The 5,177-nt window shown below is 40.2% G+C and overlaps 1 long non-coding RNA gene across 1 annotated transcript; it reads right to left on the reverse strand.

The window, feature by feature from the left end:
* Window positions 1-3,394: 3,394 nt before the first annotated feature.
* Window positions 3,395-5,170, reverse strand: LOC107184967. The gene is made up of 2 exons (XR_001515878.1): window positions 4,999-5,170; window positions 3,395-4,798 (listed from the first exon to the last, which is right to left on the reverse strand). It is a non-coding gene; the product is annotated as an uncharacterized LOC107184967 (long non-coding RNA).
* Window positions 5,171-5,177: the final 7 nt, after the last annotated feature.

A 5,177-nucleotide genomic window follows, 5' to 3' on the forward strand; every position in this document is an offset into this window, starting at 1 on the left:
ATCCAGGCTGAGGGCTGTCAGTACAGCAGTGGTGGTGGGAGCCTCTCCTGCCTCCTCAGCCGTGGTAAGGATGTCTGCAGCTTAGGGCTACTCCTCGCTGACAAGTGGACATGCCCTAAGGGCTGCCGGGCTGCCAGAGGGATGTCTGATTGCCATCTTAGGCCCAATCCCCTGGGGAGCAGGCCTAAGCCAGCAAGTGGTCACCCCCGAGGGGTCCCAGACTGCAAGAGGGCACAGGCTGGGCTGAGGGGCCCCCTACCCCAGAGTGCACAAATTTTGTGCACCAGGCCTTTAGTATATATATAATTATCATTAAGAAATCCTACACAACCAGCTTTCCTCTGCTATTGGAACAGAAGGCTGTTTCTTGAGTTGAATACCAGATGAAGTTGTTGGCTTGCATTTAAGGGCCATGTTATAAGAAAAATATGTTTTTGTTTTTCTGCCAAGCATATATAGTAGAGTGAATATAATATAAGTAAGTGTAGGAAATAATTCCACTGTATATATTTTCAGCCTGACCTCTTCCGTGGATTCTGGACTTATACACTAAACTGCTGAATGGATATTGTCTTTTGGATATGCCAATCCAGACTGTTTTAGTTAGGTTCCTGAAAGCTGAAGAAATGAGCTAACTTACATTCTACTTAGCAAAGGCATTTATTGAAAGCACATAGTGAGGTTTCAATGGTGCAGCTCACATGTGGAGTGTTTTCATGTCATCTGGATTGATGTTTTTATTCCAGGCAGATGTCCTCTAGCACCATACAGCTATCCACACCCTGTCTTGTCTGCCTGGCTAGAGCCTTAGGCTGCTTCAGATTGGTGGAATCTCTAGGCCAAGCATCACACAAGCCATTAACATCTGGCTGGACAGCTTTATTGGAGTTAGTGAAACTCATAAGCATCTAAGAAGGCATTGCAATTCTTTACTGGTCCTTTCAAGAGCTGTACTTTACCCATTGGCTGTTACATCACCCTACAGCCATCCTCATTATGCCATCATGACAAATCAGCAAAGGACAATCCCAGCATTTCCCCATTGACTGGACTGAACATCTGACTAATACATGTAAGGTGTGGTGTGTGTATTAAGAGCCAATATCAGAGACATGTCGATATGGCAGTAAGCTTTACCTCCTCTTTATCACACACACCAAAGAGCATAAATAATTAAAAGCATCATAATACAAAGCAGTCCAACATTACATAAAAAATGTACTACTCAACTGTGGCCTGTTTCATTCCACATTTAGCATTTTAACAGCATTGCAATTATTATGGGACTGGACAGCATTCATGGTGTCCTCCTTTTTCCTGTCATTATTTATGTTCCATAATATGCCTTGGGTATATATAGAATAAGGATGTCTCTTTACATCCTTCTACAATCTATGCCTATGTATTTACACTATCAGCCCTTTAATTTGAGGACTACTGAACCATGCAGGGCCATTCTCCATGGCCAAGGCTGGGTTGCAGAAGGTAGGAAATTGCATATTTGGAATGTCCCATAATCATCTTTTGTGGGCATCACATTTTGCCTTTTCTCCCTTTGAAGTTGACCTCTTTACCTCCATTGTCATTCCATTTATAGAACAACAGGATATAATTTGTATCCAGATAACATTCCTTTCTTTGTGTCAAATACATATTCAGGGATGTTAAGATCATAAATAATTTGCTGTCATGTAAAATCACAGATATCAATGTTAATTTTTTAAATTGAAGATAGCATCCTTTATTTTTATTATAAAAGGCAACACATTGATAATACATTATTCTTCCTTAAATATTAAATACAAAAAGAAGTATGAAAAAGAAAAGTCATTCATAATCCCCTTATGTAAGGATAGCCATTATTAAATTTTGGTTATAACCTTTAACATTTTTCTATAGGACCATAAATGAGGTCATACTTTACCACGCTGTTTTGTGCATGGTCATCTTTCCAGGTTAGAAAACACAGATTATATGATCATGTTAATATTTGTCTCTATGGAATAATATAAATCCAGTAAATTTGAACATGTATATCTTTTTGTTCTCCACAGCTCTGCAAAGCTGGGATTACTACTAATTTTATTTTATGGAAATACATATGCTAAGACAGCCTAAAGGGAGCCATTATCTTAGGAACAAATTCTGATTTAGTCTGAATTTAGGGCAGTTTTCTGAATTAAATATGCACAAAGGTTTCCGGAGCTGCAGACTAAACTTGTCTTAATGAAAAACATCATTACAACACGAAAATATCAACATACAGTGAATCCTGCAATCAGAATTAATTCCTGATCAGTAAAGATAGCCATACATCATCAAAGAAAACAGGTCATTTTTGAGCAAGGATATTCATGGGAGACCCCAGGTATGTACGGTGTTCTTGTCTTATTACCCTCCTAGTTTATTCTTCTGTGGCTGGTGAGAGGACAGATTTTCAGGAGAAGACAATCTTGCTGCATAGTTCTAAGAAATCTAACTTGGGGCCTAGAGTACAGAGTATCTGAACCAAAAAATATTGAAGAGCTTATGAGATGCTGTAGTTACTTCTCTGTTCTCCACCCATTGCTTTCCAAATCAATAGATTTTGGATATAGGGTGCTGCAACTATCCTGTTCGACTCTTTTTTACCCCCGCACGGGCCAAAGGTATTGCACATGCTAGTATCACAGACAGTTTGCTATTGATCTATTCTCTTATTTACTTCTTCTTGGGCCTCACACCATCTTGTTCAAGATTTCAGTTTGCCTGGCAACTGTCCTCTTATGCCTCCAAAGATCCCTGAGTGCCTTCCTTTTCAGAAGTAATGGACACTACAGAGAGACTTTGGACTGAAAGTTGACAGTGAGAATTTATTTCTATGTACTAACTGCCAGGACTCTATTAAAACATAATTTTAAAAATAAAATCATGATTTTGGGCAAATATAAACCCATGTTAAATAATTCATTTTTATTCACATAATATGAGGAAACCAGGCAAAATGGGACAGAAGTGATTTTTCCGTGGGTTGGATGGGGAAGTCCATTATAATCACTACCAGACAGAAGTTACATATCTATTATTACAACTCACAAAGAATAGCAAACAGTCCAAAGGCAATGGGCAAGGCTAGAATCTAGTAACCTGGGTGGATATATTATAGACATGTATAGGTTTTTCTATACCTCCCAAAATAAAGGAATATAGGGTCCTCCCAACACAGTCCAGAGGAAAAAAACAAGCATCCCGAGTAATATCAGATCCCATCACTGGCAGAGTGTTCCTTTTGAAACACTGAATTCCCTGGACAAATTTAAAACACAAGTTATAGTTTCCAAATGCCCTCAGATGCTCAAAAAAAAAAAAAAAGTGTCTAACCAAGAATATTGGAAAACAAAGCCAGAGTAAATAGTAACATTTACTAAAATGTGTCAATCTTTATTCAAACAGTTCAAATAGAGTATTTCCTGAAACATGCTATTCTCTTCATAGTACAAAATGGACCATCAAGAATAGGATCCTCAAAACACCTCAAAATACACAATCCCACTGCTATTCATTATTAGCTATACTACCATGCTGTTGAGACTCTATATTAACTTATCCTTGGCTCCTGACTTTTACGACTAATTTTCAGTAACGCTCAGAAAATTTCTAAAACTTTTTTTCTTAGGAAACACAGATAATTAGAGAATTATAGGATGTCATTAAAAATTGACAGTCCTCCATTGCTTTTTTTCAGACAAATGTTCGAATCCCTGAGTACCAAAGTCCCTGGCTTTATGTATTGTAAGTACATACGTGTACTACTAAAAATCAAATGAAACAGAGTAATTTCCCAAAATGTCAAATGCCATATGTTAATAAACAAAACTCAACTGAGTAAATTTGGAGATGTGATTGGCTTTATTAAGTGGGTGATGGATTGGGCAGCGTCCCATCTAGCACCCTAGAGGGGCTCTCTGAGTTGTACACAATGAAAGGTTTTTACAGCCAGAAAGAGGGTCGGACAAGAAAGCTGAAAGAGTGGGTCACTTCAGCAGGTTACCTTCCCATAGCGGAAGGCAGGGAGTTTTATCAGGCCGATTGCCTCACTGGTGCCGACCAGGGAAATTCCAGACTGACTGAAAACCGCAGTTAGTTAGGTACCAAGTCTTGGTGGGGCTTAGCAAAAGTGACTCCATTTTGGGTCTGTTGTTTCTTTTTAACACATAAAGATATAAGCTCTGGCAATAAAATGTTCTCTGCATTAGAATCATCAAATAAGACAAGTTCTAAGCTAAGGAATGCGACACAAGTTTATGGTCCTAAACACAATTTTTGTTTTCCCTATTGATCACCAAATCTCTAATTTATATCCATAGTTGCTGCAAGATGTTAGGAAATTCATCTTTACTAGCAGTATCATTTTGAGTTTAAAACTATTTTACCTACAGTAAAATCTACCGTCTTATGGGTGTGGTGAACAGAACAGTGGTGTAGTCGCTCACACAATAAAGATGTAGAGCAGGCCCCCGCCCCGCCCCCCCAATTTGCTTCTTTTTGGTCAGCCCTTTCCCCTGGTCACCACTCATCCGTGTTCGGTCCCCTTGCAAGACCTTTTTATTTTGAAATAATTATAGACTCACAGGAAATAGCATCAGAGTCCCCGACACCTATCTACTGCCTTGTACCTCTGAAGGCAGTTTTCCTTTCACTTCCTTGCCTGCGTTTACTCGGTACTTTTCACACGAGTTTAATTCTGCTGTGAAGAGCAGCAGATGCTCGTTTTGCCCCAGGGTCTGCCGTGGCATTTGCCGTGTTTCAGTTTGATCACCTTTAATGCTCCTACATCTTTCCCTGGTGTTTCTTTAGCCCGCCGTTTCCCTCCATTTATCCTGCTGCTGGATTTTATTTTTTCTTTTCTTTCTGAGGTACGTGTCCAGATGGTCCCACTGCCAGTCCCCGGGTTCCTGACTTCTGGCTGCTGCCCCGGGTCCTCGGGCCCCGGGCGGTGCCGTGTTTCAGTTTGATCACCTTTAATGCTCCTACATCTTTCCCTGGTGTTTCTTTAGCCCGCCGTTTCCCTCCATTTATCCTGCTGCTGGATTTTATTTTTTCTTTTCTTTCTGAGGTACGTGTCCAGATGGTCCCACTGCCAGTCCCCGGGTTCCTGACTTCTGGCTGCTGCCCCGGGTCCTCGGGCCCCGGGCGGC

The sequence above is a fragment of the Myotis davidii genome, unplaced genomic scaffold, assembly GCF_000327345.1.
Source record: "Myotis davidii unplaced genomic scaffold, ASM32734v1 scaffold44, whole genome shotgun sequence".
NCBI classification, from domain to species: domain Eukaryota; kingdom Metazoa; phylum Chordata; class Mammalia; order Chiroptera; family Vespertilionidae; genus Myotis; species Myotis davidii.